Here is a 15,290-nt window from a genome sequence, read left to right as displayed (position 1 = left end):
TGGAGGCTCCATACCATGCTGCGATTCGCCGTAGCATAAATGCGTTTCCCACATCACCAGTAAAAAGCATCTTGGGTGAAAGTGGTCTACCATCAATAAAAGAGAGAATTTACGAAACGACGGTCCAACTACTTCCAAAACTGCTAAATTCGCCGAACGCTGATCTTCATAAAATGCTTAGAAAAGCCGCAAGACACAAAAAAAAATTCCAGCTTAAGTCCACGCTTCAACGCTGCCTTGGGTATGGCTCAGCCATAAACATACTTCTACCATCCAAGACGAGCAAAATCAACATTCAGCCGGAATGGCTAATAAACGAAGTCACTATAGATACCTCATTGCACGATTTCAAAAAATTTAACACCAATAATGCCACCTTCCAACAACATTTTCTTGAAATCGCTAACGAATACAAGTGTAAAAAATTTTCGGCTATTTATACTGATGGCTCCAAAGCAACAAATACAGCTTTCGGAGTTACAACATCCAATGGGACAATCATTACCGGCGGAATTCTTCCTTCTCATTCATCTGTTTTCACTGCCGAAGCTTTTGCCATCCACAAAGCTTTAGAATATACCACCCGACAAAAAGGCAAGTTCGTAATCTGCTCTGACAGCTTTTCTTGTTTAAATGCAATCCGTAATATACGCAATAACTCTACAATAATATCAAAAATTCGAGACACATGCATCAAAAACAAACGAAAAATAGCTTTGCTCTGGGTACCAGGCCACGTCGGAATTGCTGGGAACGAGCATGCAGACAATGCCGCTAAGTACTTCGAGTCAGCACCGACTCTTCTCCATGAGTTACATGACGAAAATGACCTTAGAAAACGGTTACAAAAGCATGTACAGGAAAGAAGACGCGCGGACTGGAGAAATTTCGAACACCCGTATAAAAACTTCAACCCACTTCGAAATAAAATTTACTACCCTAGCAATATATCTCGACTGAAAGCAACCGTATTTACACGTTTAAGAATCGGCCATACACAAATCACACATCAGCACCTACTCACCGGAAATCCTAAGTCATCTTGCCCCTTCTGCTCCAACACACTATCCGTGGATCACATCTTACGCACCTGTCCAGCTTTAGAGAGTATTAGGCATAAACACTTTATTTCTGCTCAATATCAAACACTGTTAAAAACACCATCTTTTGAAAATATTACATGTATTTATAATTTTCTAGTGGAATGTAACATACATAATATGATATAATATAGATTTGTTATAATATCGGAGTCGATGGCCAAAGCTGCTCGCACTCCTCCTTATCATTAGGTTTAATAGCCTGTATATTTTTCCTAATAAATGTAATAATAATAATAAAATATGTGCAGAATATTTGGGGATTACAATTGATAATAGGTATACTTGAAAAGATCAAAATTAAAAAGAACTCAGCTAAGATTGAAGTTAGCGCAGTTAAACTGGCTCCTTAGGCTAAAATCTCGCCTCAGTTTGAAGAATAAATTGCTAATTTATTAGGTTGTACTGAGACCGATATGGAAGTCATTCAAATCTGGTGCTACGCGCCATAGTGAGAGCTCCTTTCTATGTGAGAAACATTGTCCTTCACCGGGATATGAAGTTATTCACTCTTAAGGAAACAATCGAAGAATTTAGCAGTCGTTACCTTTTCTCTTTGGAGCAATATGAAAATATATTTGCCATTCAATTGTTGGATAATAGTTTACAAAGTAGAAGATTGAAAAGATGCCACTCGCTAGACCTCTCATTTCTATTCAATTAATGTAGAAAATTTTATTTAATTTTATTTGCTTTTTTTTTATCACTTATTTACTGCCATACTACCGTAATTTATCCTCTATGTGTTTTCGTAAAATTTAGCTATTGTTTGTGTAAAAAAAAAAAATATGTATATATGTCACAACAAAGCATTTTATAAACGTTTTGCGATTTAAATTTAATGACTTTTCCGACAAACACTCCGAATATTGCATACTTGTGCTTTTAAGCAGAAAAAAATAAGCTTTTCGCAAGTTTCCTTACTTCATAACCGCTCTTGTTGCTAGAATCCATCAATCCATATTGTTAATGAACCTCATTATTGCTAGGAATTTATTATTTTGAAAATAATCATTGGATATATATGCATGCTTGCTTACCTATGTATATTCTTGTTGAGAAGACAAATGAAACATAAGCGAACCATAATAACCATAATAACCATAATTATGTATAAATACAAATAAATTAACGGAAGTGTGTGTATAAGTAATCATTTTGTCCGTAATTGTAAAAGCTTGCCTAATTCGAATACATTTCTTATATATCTGAGGCATCTGATGCTTTGTTGAGTATGATATCTGGATATTTTTGGCATATAATATTTTCATAACTCACGACTGCAAGTGATAAGCGACATTATTTTAATTTAAGTAATTATTATTTTCATCAGAATAAAGCATTGAAGCTTCCAATTTTAAATTTTCGAGTAATTATTTTTTTTTTATTAAAATAATATAATATAATAATAGCTGTTCAGCACAAATTTTCCATGAGCTTGAAACCGCAAAATTAATATTTGGTTTAGCTGCAGCAGTAAAATTGTGGCTTATGAATTTTCTATACTGTCTAATCAGCAAATAAAAAAATACTGTCTAATAAGCAATTATTGCTACACTGTTTATTTTCTATTGAATTTGCTGATTCACTAGCATTTCTACAAGCTACTTTTAGGTCATAGTGACCCAAAAATAGAAATAAATTTTATTATCTCTGTATTTATATAGTTTTCACTGAATCCTTGATAACTTAATTAGCTAAGATATTGTGGGCTTTGCTTTTATTAACCACAACATATTATATACAACCTTGTATATCTAATTCTGTTATCAGTTGGTTGTAAAAATATACAAAAGACACAGTTTTTATGGCAACAAAAATACCACAAAATTGTGTCAAAATTGAATCACTAATCAGACTTTTCAAAGCTCTCACCATTTACCCAACAATTTTAAGGCAAAAAAATTTAAAATAAAAAACTCGAAGGCACTTGTACAGACACGCAATCAATAAGTGAAAGAATGCTGAGAATATATATAAATGTGTGTTTACGTATGTTAAAATGTCTGCAAATTGTGCTTATATTTTGTTATTTTGAAATTTCTGGTAATTTCTGTTGCATTAAAAAATATTTATAAAATTTTTTTTTTAAATTTTATAAAACTAAATCTCTTGCGCTCAATTAAGCAAAATGAAAAAGCTGCAAAGTTTTGTAATTTAAGCCATGAAATGTGCTTGACTTTTAATTATATACATTATTCTTTTATTTTTTTCTATTAATATCACACAATACAGGTTATTGCTATATTGTGGCAACAATAACAAAAAAATATTGATGCTGCTTTAGCTGCTGAATATAATTAAGGCTAAATATAAATCAATTAGACTGCCATAAAATCTGATGAAGAAATCAACACAAAAATAAAGCAATAATATTTGTATTTCTTTTTCAAGTGTTTTTCCACGTATTTTATTTTAAGCTTAATCAAATTGTAGCAAAGAAAAAAGCAAAGTTTTCACGTCAAAGCAGTCAGCTGACAGCAATTTAATTATAACATGCCTTCAAGTTATACAAAAACGATATCAATTTAACAATGTGCTTATGAATATTTACATATTCACAATTAAAATCATTAAAAACATGCCGTGAACGATAAAAACATACAGACCGTAAGCTATTTTGTCTTTAAGCCAACGCACGAGCAGCAAAATTTCCAATCAATCAATATTGTGCGTGTATGTGTATTGCATATGCCGAGATTTACTGCAACAAAATAAGTCAAAACAATAAAAACCTATAGATCAATTTCGACCAGGCGTAATACCATAAGTACAACGTGACGTATACGCAACGCAATAAAGGCCAATGAAATGCTTACAACACTAGAAGCCGCAACCGCAGACAAACGCACACATAGCAACAAATAGAAAATAAAATGGAAAAGTAACACAAGAAATAAAAAGAAATAAAGAAAAAATAAAATTGCTGGAAATTTTTCCAATGAAGTGGATAAAACAAATCACTTAATTAAAGCTAACTGCAGTAAAAATAACAGCAAGACAGTCAAGGCCAGACTGGCTATATTACTATAAGCTTACGCAATGGGCAAAGCATGCCTCTATAATCTCTCACTGATGCTGGGCATTGTCTGCAGATTATGCAAGCGACTAACATACAAATTAGGTTAAATTAATATGTCAAAATCTAATAAAAGTGAAATTATTTTGGCGCTGATAAAATGTTAGCAGAGATACTGATTTATGTCTATGTCAGGGAATTATGTTAAATATTTGTAAAAATCGAGGCAATTAGATTTTCTTATTCTGTGACATTTTTAATGAATTTTGTGGTTGCGCTTAATTTGACAATTGGTCATAGAGAAAATTGTGTTAAATTATGTTGGTTAATGGCAATAGAAAGACAAGTTGGTCAATATTGATTTGGCATTGAAACAATTAAAAGCCAAAAATGTTTTTGGTTTCATGCGAAACTGAGGAAAGTTTATGAAAATTTTATAAAATAAGCTAAAATATTTTTTTTTTTCATTCAGAGGCTGCCTCATATAACAATTTGATACAGTTAGAAGGTCGAAAAAAACCGAATTTTCCAAAATTTTTTTCTGAAAAACTTTTAATTCTATTGTTATTAGTTAGCTGTATTTTAAGTCTTGGTTGTAGCAAAAATATATATTTGGAAATTATCTCCGGGAGCTCCTCACAAAAAAGACATTTTTCGTGGAAGAAAAAACCTCTGAACTGAATCCTTTGAAATTAAAAAAAAAATCTATACAGATTTTAAATCTAAAAAAAAACAAAACAAAATGTTTGGTGATTACTAAAAAAAATCGATTTTTTCGGTCTTAAATGTTTATAAAAAAAATAAAATATTTATCGGTGAGAACAAATATTCGATTAATAACTACAAAATATTTATAAGAAGCTCGCGTTAAAATTTGAGACTTATAGGTTTAGCTCTTTTCCAGTAATGTTGGTCATCGACTTTGAAAACATCATTTCGAGAAAAACGCGTCCGAAGTTTAGAATGCACTTTGCATACACCCTGAAACGACTTGAAAAATTTGGGTAAAACTTCGAAAATATTCTTCAGAACGAAAGGAAATTTTATGTGTGTACTCTTAAATATTTGTGCATTAAGAAAATAAAATAAAAATAATTGCTTTTTTGAAAATTCTAACTGTATTTAACCTTTTAAACCTCATTTGTTCATATGCGCTGTTTTTTTTTTAATGACTGTCCACCAATCTACCAAATATTCGGCGGCAACCAATTATTCATACAAAATGTTTCTCATACGCACTGTGTTTCTTTAGCTGCAGTATGTGAAAGAAAAGTGGCTCATACGCACTGTCAACCGTTCTATATTCCATGTCAACCAATTATTTATGCAAAATGTTGCTCATATGCATTATCTTCCTGCAGTTTCGTATCATCATAGCAATGTGAAACTAAAGTTGCTCATACGCCCTTTCTTCCCTTATTATCGGCACGCGAAAGTAAAATATGAATTTTTTTCTCCATTTTAAGACAACACTTTCACACATGACTAACTGAAGTGCTTGGACATAGCACCACACATGAGTTTAAGACTTTGTAACACACACATAAGGTGTGGGGCAGACAAGCGGTGTTCCACTAAAATATAGCCAATAAAATAAATATTTGTATGTGTGTAAATGAAATACTTTCTTTGAACATTTAAGCGATAGAGTGTTGTTTATTTAGCAGTAAAATATTTATGTGAAATTGCGAACATTCTCTACTCCCCAGACAACAAAAAAACGTCAAGTTATTTACCAAGCAACTGCAGCTGTTGGGTTGAGTGAATGTAGACACTTTGTTTGGCAATGTCAAGACTGACTTCAATATTGTCCACTTCAAAGTTTGTTCTAGTTTCACCACAATTATTGGTTTACAAAAGTGCTCAAAATCATTAAAATGTTGATGTTATGTCGTTTCGACAGCTGTTTTAAATTCATCCTTTCAAATATTAAAATGAAATTTTTTGCTTATGCTTATGTGAAAAATTTATTGATTTTTATAATTATTTTTTAAAGTTTTTAGTTATTTTGATGTTTACATAACATTTTAAAAACTAAATTCTGTTTATTTACTGTTCATTTTCAAATGCCGTTATCTAATACCGTGTTGAAACTATGTCGCTCAACGGCTGCAGCAGCCGCCGGCTGTTGCTGTGCACATATTCAACGCAGTTTTTTTGCAACGCGCAGCCATTTGCATTGCTGACTTCAGCAGTTTATGCCATTTTTCAACAACTTGTCCTCGATAAATTTCCGCTGTCACAATTTGTCCTCGTCGCCAATGTAATTTATTGTTCGATTTCAAAATGATTATGTCCGGACATTTTTTTAAAGCAAGCCGAATACACATATATATACCAATATACAAAGTTACAAACCTACATAAATTTCTAATATAAAAAAAAATAAATTTCGAAAGTTTTAGTACTAGGAAATAGCTTGAAAATGTCCACCGAAAATGAAGCTTACAAATTTTTAAGCAAAAATTACGCGTATATAACAAAATTGATGTTTATATATGGTAATGTTAGTCGCTTACTATGTGAAATGAGCAAAAAATCATCTCACCGGAAGTCACTGGACGTTACTGCCGACTTAGACCGTGAAATTTACTTGCTTACACACACACACTTTTCTCCGAGAAGTTTAGTAAAAAAAAACAAACTCGTTGCCTAGTTCTTTGCCAAGTATTTTCTCTGCCCTGCATGGCTAAAAGGTTTTTGCCAACGCTCATGTGACTTCCTTACTAAGCAACCGAATGGCAGCTGGCAGGTTGGCTGGCTGGCGCATTACTTGTTTGCCGACATTTTTCTGCAAGTTAGCTCTTTTTCAAAAAGCACTTTTTTACTTGTGTTTCTCTGCTACCGCGCCTGCTATTCGCCAGCTTGTTATTGTTGTGGACTGTGCGCGCAAATCGCATGGTAATAAATTCGTTGAATAATAATTTCAGACTGGCGTCATAGCAATGATAAACTGTGGATGATATATTATTGCTTTTTTAGCATAATAAATGGTGCCATTGTACTTTATATGATCTTATATACATATTATATATGTATAGTTCTATATAGTACTTCGCGCCAAACAAACAAGGACATGCGAGGGTGTAGGAAAATAGAACGTAGTGTTAAATACCCTTCACACAGTTGCGCCCATAATGCGAGAAATATTACACAACATAAAAAATGCTTATGTATTTATTGTTTTGCACACTTATTCCGGCTTATGTGTCCGAGGCGCATATATTATGGCTGGAGTAAGCACACCATGCCTAGGCGCATAGCGGCAGCTGTTTCAACGTGTAACTGGGTCTAGTCCAAAGCAGGTTACCACGTGTGTTAATAAAATGCCGCCGCTGACTATTTATATATACATATTTACATATACATAAATGTATATATGCGCATATTAAATATGATTACCATATAACTGTATTCTTGTATTAAACAGGCGCTTGATCTAAAGCAAGTTTATTTATATAAACGCTCACTGCCACTTATGTACTTAAGCAATCACTTGAATAATGGCAATCGTTTTTATGAAATTCCTGCTATTCCTGACATATCTGCTTTGACACTGGGTGCCTGTGTTAGCTACACACATACTCAATTGGAAATCTCATTGCTAGATAATAGTTGTTTGTCGATCATGTTGTCATATGAGCATATTACTCATGTCAAACTCCCTACACACGATATGCTGAGACAGCCTGTGAGAAGGCTAAAGAGAAATTAGAAAAAAAGAAAAAGAAAAAAGAAAAAAACGAGAAAAAAACAATAAGTACCCTTCACAAATAAAAGAAATACCGTTTTCAAATATAAGAAAGAAAAAAAGAAATATAAGAAATTGTTTTCAGCCAGTTTGCAAGGAAGCTATATGCTATAATGATCGAATCTGAGCAATTTCTTTGGAAATTACTTTATTGTGTTGGAAAATAATCTATGCCAATTTTTATGAAAATAACTTATCAAATGAGACAGATTTTCGTGAAAGCTCTTGATTCCGATCATACAGTGTATATAGTAGTTAGCTGCAATGGATGACCATCTAAACAAATTCAACATAGATTACAATATTATTTCAGACAATAAATCATACCAAATTTTGGAAATAGTCAATATAATAAAGATATTTCTTAAAATTTTGAGTAGTCCATATAAGCATTTGATTAGAATAGTCTTGTTTGTCTGATAGCTATTAGCTGTAGCTATCGGATTTAAATGATTTCTTTAAGGACTGCGCCATTGCCTTAGATAATAACTCTTTCAAAATATCTGGAAGATATATGGTTAAATGAAAAAGTTGTTCGTACAAGCCCCAAATCCCAATCGTTATGCTTGTAAGGCAGCTGTAGGCCATAATGGTTTGATATCGGTATTTCTAAAATTACCAGAGAAAGAAAGTGTTAGGACAATTGTGGGATCTTTCTCTATTAAAAATTCACAGAAAAGTGCTAAAATGACCTCAACAACTTTTAAAGTTTAATAAACACTAATATATTTTATTTTCTTATCTTGCAGAACAACAGAACTACTGAGACGCATCAAATAGTAAGTAAAGTCAGAATATAAGGAAAGTGCCTAAGTTAAGCTATGAGAAAAAATTTACTTAATGCTAAAAAAGTCCAAAATGAATGGGTTTAAAATTGTGCAGATTTTTTTCAAATCCTTTTTTTTTTTAATAGCTGATAACTTCATAAAACTACTTCAAAATTCACACATCTGGTGAGAACGGTGGTTGATCGCTTATATTTATTGCATTTTTGGCTTTAAATTCGGTCAAAATCGTAGCTTTTTGCGGTGGTACGTTATCATCCTGAGTTTTTCTTCCACAGAATAGAACTCCTTATTCATCGTTTATCCCTCCGGAATAACTTCATGATGCACCAAACCACGAATATTAAAAGAAACAGTAATCTTCATCTTGATTTTTGTGAGGCTTTGAAGTGTTTTTTTTTGGTCTCGGCTCGTTTTTTACACTCCATGACCATGATTATTGACTTGTTGGCATATCAAACTCAGAAGCCCATGCCTCATCGGCAGCTATGCTGCTCTTATTATGCTCTCCATGAATGCGGGATCGAAATTTGTACGATCAAGCATGTCCAAAGAGATCTGTTAATGGTATTCTCTTCGAAAAAAATTCAGCTTTATTGGTACGAGTCTAGCAAAAACAGGTTTTATTCCCAAAATATCTACCAAAATTGTTCGAATGGACTCTCGAGAAATGTCGAGCCCTTTTGTTAATTCTCTGACACTTACCTGATGATTTTTAAATACTATACCCTTCACTCTTTTAATATTTTCATCAGTTGAAAAAGTTGAAGGTCGTTCAGAAACGACGCTTGTCTCTCTCGACCGTATTTGAAGGCATTATACTACTCGTAAGCTTGTGTTTTTGATAAAAACTCGATCTCAGTAAGCCTTTTCCAACATTTGTCATGATTCCGCACACGAAATTTGGTTAGGCATACAAAATTTTAGACAAATTCTTTGTTCGATATTTTTATCCATTGTAAAAATCGCAACGCACTACTGGGATGTACCGACTGAAGCAGCTGCTGTAAGCAAACTGGTAAACACATTGTGCTAATATTTGCGATAGTAATTAAGACAGTCCTATCAATCTAGCATAGCACACTTTTTTGACATACAGTTTACTCGGGGAATTTAAGTTGCAGTTCCCGGGACCTTTTTAGTCAGAATGTATATTCAATTCTAGTGGCTTCCCTCATAGAAGTATGAAAACTTTCTAACTTCTTTGGTAGTACATATGTTGAGATTTTGTAATTTTTTAAAACTTTCCATGGATATATACAGATCCTTGGTAAACCTTCAATTATTCCAGCAATCGCCTTTTTAGTGTTAAATACTTAATTGGCACAGAGTGCAGCTACTAGTTAAAGATTTGACTGCAATAATTTTAAGCTGTCTTAATATTCAAAATTTGCTATCTATTTCCACTTGGAAACTGTTATAATAACCGTGATTTCTCATCGCCAACTGAAAATAAGCACAATAATACCTAACACCACAGTAAATCAGCGTGAAATAACTCACACTACAGCGCAATTGACTATAAGCACCCTAATTAATAATAAAACACTTTAAAACTCCTCCCCAAAAGCTAAACATAAACATAAATATTATGAGCGAAAGTTTGTCTATCGATTTCTGACCAACAAACGGTAAATGAATAAACGTTGAGTAAGCAACCGATTGCTTTTCAAAATTTCCGAATAGCCTTTGAACTTAAAAAGAAACGAGTTGTTAATGGAAATACTTGAAAGCCATAAATTTTCGAAATTTTAATAATGTAATATGCGCTTATAAATATTTTATATGCCAATTAGATAAGCAATTTCTAGGAACTCAAAAAGCACTTCAGCAAATTCTCTTTGAGAAATATATAGAGAATATATATGGTCTATGTGTTCACTTGCCGTCACATTTGTATGCCAAGCGGCACCACAGGGTAGCGGGTCGCAACTAGCAAAATATGTATGCATATATAGGGTGATTTTTTAAGAGCTTGATAACTTTTTTTTAAAAAAAACGCATAAAATTTGCAAAATCTCATCGGTTCTTTATTTGAAACGTTAGATTGGTTCATGACATTTACTTTTTGAAGATAATTTCATTTAAAAGTTGACCGCGGCTGCGTCTTAGGTGGTCCATTCGGAAAGTCCAATTTTGGGCAACTTTTTCGAGCATTTCGGCCGGAATAGCCCGAATTTCTTCGGAAATGTTGTCTTCCAAAGCTGGAATAGTTGCTGGCTTATTTCTGTAGACTTTAGACTTGACGTAGCCCCACAAAAAATAGTCTAAAGGCGTTAAATCGCATGATCTTGGTGGCCAACTTACGGGTCCATTTCTTGAGATGAATTGTTGTCCGAAGTTTTCCCTCAAAATGGCCATAGAATCGCGAGCTGTGTGGCATGTAGCGCCATCTTATTGAAACCACATGTCAACCAAGTTCAGTTCTTCCATTTTTGGCAACAAAAAGTTTGTTAGCATCGAACGATAGCGATCGCCATTCACCGTAACGTTGCGTCCAACAGCATCTTTGAAAAAATACGGTCCAATGATTCCACCAGCGTACAAACCACACCAAACAGTGCATTTTTCGGGATGCATGGGCAGTTCTTGAACGGCTTCTGGTTGCTCTTCACCCCAAATGCGGCAATTTTGCTTATTTACGTAGCCATTCAACCAGAAATGAGCCTCATCGCTGAACAAAACACGCGCGCGAAACACATTTCGAACCGAACACTGATTTTGGTAATAAAATTCAATGATTTGCAAGCGTTGCTCGTTAGTAAGTCTATTCATGATGAAATGTCAAAGCATACTGAGCATCTTTCTCTTTGACACCATGTCTGAAATCCCACGTGATCTGTCAAATACTAATGCATGAAAATCCTAACCTCAAAAAAATTACCCGTTATAAGTGAACGGAAGTGGCAAACCCATTTGTGGAGAATGCCGTTTTTGCCATGGTAAGCACGTACGATATTCATTTCGGCTTGCCAAAAGGAATGCCAATTAGACATGGAGCAAAAATTCATGATTTCACTCTTTATTTCCGCCGCACACGGTTGCCTATCAAATTTGATTTCGGTTGCCATTTTTTCGAGTTTCCTTTTTTTTTTGCAGCATTTCCTGAGTGTGTCGGGTGGTGGACGGACGGCTTGGTCAAATGCGCTCTTGCCTAACGGCTAAGTCACGGCACACATTGGCATGCATATCACGACGCGTGGCTGAGAAGGTGTATTTCGTATTTAGATCTCTGTGTGTGGTTATCGCAAATTCTGCACCTCCTGCGGAGGTGGCAGCGCTTAACCGACGAAGCAAGCAGGTAAATGTGAGGTTGGCAAAAATTGAAAGCATATACACTTACCGTTATAAGAACGGCCTGATTTAATTACAGCTGTTAGTATGATTGCTGAAATTTAAATTGTGCTATGTGATATTGGTGGCTCGCAGTCTCATATGCAGGCAGGCCATGCTTTGTGCTCGGAATTAAATGCGGGGTTTATTACTTTATTTAGTTGAATATTTATAGCAATACTTTTCAATATTATGGGGGCGTATGAAGTTGCTTTTTAATATTTATATACAGGGTATACCACTGCAACTTGTAATATTTTTGGGATTGCAAGGAGGAACTTATTTTGAATTTTCAAAAAAGGACAAAAAAAATTATTTAATGTTTTTGTGACTCATGGATATATGGTTAGGTTAGGTTTTAAGGTTGATCTTAACAGGGTCTCAGATATAACACCGGTCCAGTATGGTTTCAACAACTCTTCATCAGAAAAACCCTGATAATTCGAACCGAAAGTAAGACTGCGGAGATGTTTCGACATCAGTATTTCAAAAGCTGGAGAATGGAGAAGGTGCGTGAACATTTCTATGTGGATATGCTTCGACTTCAGGCTTGCAATTGCTGTAAAATGGGGAAGAAAGTGCCTGGTTGTTTCCAACTCAGCCTTCTCTGTACAAATCTGCAACCCACAAGATTTTTAGCTTTGAATCTCTATTGAGCAGAGTTCAGTTTGGTAAGGACAAGTAGTTTAGATGGTCTGCATTCTACTGTAGGCCTAAAAGATCTTCTTGTTGCACAGTTTCATTCTTCCAAGGCTGGACCACAAGATGAGAGGGTGTTAAAGACGCTCCCTTTGGGTAGCTCATCGGCTTTGAGAAGTATGAGTAGGCACCCCAATTAGTCTAATGATATGTGGCTTGATGCTATTTGCTATCTGCTGAAGGAATGTATGCTCACCTCCCTCAAAGAGGCTGTAATTCGTAGCAGAACGTCAGCCGCCACCTCAATAGCAGGCACTTCTGCCTGAAAATCACTACAATGATCCATCAGTCTAAATCTAAGTTTGACAGAGAGCTTCTTCCCTCATACTTTCAACTCAGCTCAACTCCAGCGACTCCACCCCATCCACATATTCCTCTGCGCTATGTGAGTTGAAAAATGTTGTCACAAATACCCTTTTGGGGCGTTTCAAGTCAAGTGTCAAGAAACACAGTTGAAAGAGAGGAGAATTTCGGAGTATTCTTTTTCGGTTTTTTATACGCCTTGCTTCGCATGTGCCTTAGTGCTGGCAGTGTCTGCGAGTGATATCTGTAAAATGACATAAAAGACTGTTATTGGCGTGTTCCTCAGTGTAACGGAGATGCCGGTGAGGCCCGCTCTTTGGACACGGTCAAGCTGCTTACACAGTGTAGCCTATTGGAGCACCCTTTACTCCCCCGTGTACATCATATAGCATTATTGACTTGCCTGCGGTTTCGTAGAATCACAACACCACCATTGTTGATAGTCCGCATCTTATGATACCATCGGTGCAACAGGCATATCTTGAAAGTTCACTTTCAGTTTGTTAATGCTTAGGACATAGGACTAGTGCTTATCTTGCATTTCTCAGATTACCCCACAAACAGAGCTCATTGGTATTCAAATTTTTAGTATGGGTAACCAGATAAGGTCAAATTTTTTGAAATGTTTTCCCTAAAGAAGATAAGCCATTCAAACTTGCGATTTTTGATCAGGCAAAGTCACTTCAAGGACCGTTATGTGATTTTCTGGCAAGCCAATTTCCATCAAATGCTTTTTTTTGTTTGGAAAAGTATGATCCAATGATAGATTTGGAGGAAAAGTCGTTCAAAACTATCACTTTTTGGTCAAGCGAGGACACTTTAACTCGAATCCTCCTGGTACTTTTATTGCCGGGGATTTCTGAAATATTTAAAGCGATGACTTTTATAGGTCCAATGATCACTTACGTACCATCCTTATTTTAAGGCATCATTCCTAAACCGACTTTTGAGGTGTGACCATATGGTCACACTGGGCATGATATGGGGTAATTTTTCTCATGTTTTTATTTGCAGTAAAGCAAAGATTTATCCCACATATTTCAACTAAACAAGTGTGAGTTAAAAGAAAATGATTTAAACAGTTATTTAAGTATATATTGAAAACTATTTTTTATTAAAATAATATACATTAAAAACTATTTTTCATAAAAACATTTTATACCGTATCGTATTTAATAATTAAGATGGCATATGATATTTCTCAAAACATTTTACGCAAATCCCAACGTTACATTTCGAGCACTCGGTTCTACCAACAGAAACGCACAAATCGGCAGCACAACGTCTTCTTTTTTCGCATGGACGAACGAAATGATTGAGCCCATCTTGTCTCAATGCCTCCTCTGCTGTTCCTTTCAAACACCTTTTTCGAGGACCCTTTGATTTGGGGCGGTCACCAAAGTGTTTACTATAGTAAATGGCTATTTGTCGCCGAAACTCGAGCTGAGGTATTTCTGGGTAGACTGATCTGTGTAGCAGCCAACTATTTTGTACCGAAACGTCAACTAGCCACGTAAAGATACTATTCCACCATTTCTTTCCTCTTATACTTATTCGATACAAGCCCACATTCTGATCCATACGATCTACGCCGCTCATATATTTATTGTACTCCCTGATAACTAATGGCCGTGGAACATCAATAAATTTTTTTTGCTTCTGTGAGTATCGAACTGCATTTGTTATCGGGTTTGCGCCATATGTAGTCGAAGCGATGCTAACAACTGCGTTATCATTCCATTTTGTGAGAAAAATATTAGCTTCTTTCAATTTTGTACTCAATATGACCACGCTCCTTATTTTTCAATATTTTTTTATATTCAATCGGGCAACTTTTTGGCAGCCGATTTTCCCGGATCGTACCTGTTGCGGTATATCCTCGAGCTTTCAAGTAAACTAATAGAGAACACTGGTGAAAAGATTGTCAAAATAGAAGGAAAATGGTAGATTCTGAACCGCTGGTGTAAAATCGTCTATCATATTCAGCAGTGGAGCTGCGCATTTTCCAAATGTTTGCTCGTAGGTTCTATTGGCACGAGGATTATTTCCTTGATAAATTTCAAAATTAACTAAATATCCCGATATCTTACACAAGGACCAAACTTTATAACCGAACCGTAATGGTTTTCCTTTGATGAACTGCTTGCATCCGTGACGCCCAAAATATGATATCATGCTCTCGTCAAATGAAAGCTGTTGTTCCGGATGGAAATGCTTCAGCATATTTGATTTTAAGTGGTCGGTTAAGGACCGCAGTTTCCACATCTTATCTCCGTCAGTTATTTTTTTACAACTATCCT

Source organism: Bactrocera dorsalis, chromosome 1 (genome assembly GCF_023373825.1).
Source record: "Bactrocera dorsalis isolate Fly_Bdor chromosome 1, ASM2337382v1, whole genome shotgun sequence".
Lineage (NCBI taxonomy): Eukaryota > Metazoa > Arthropoda > Insecta > Diptera > Tephritidae > Bactrocera > Bactrocera dorsalis.
Note: the sequence above shows the minus strand (reverse complement) of the source record.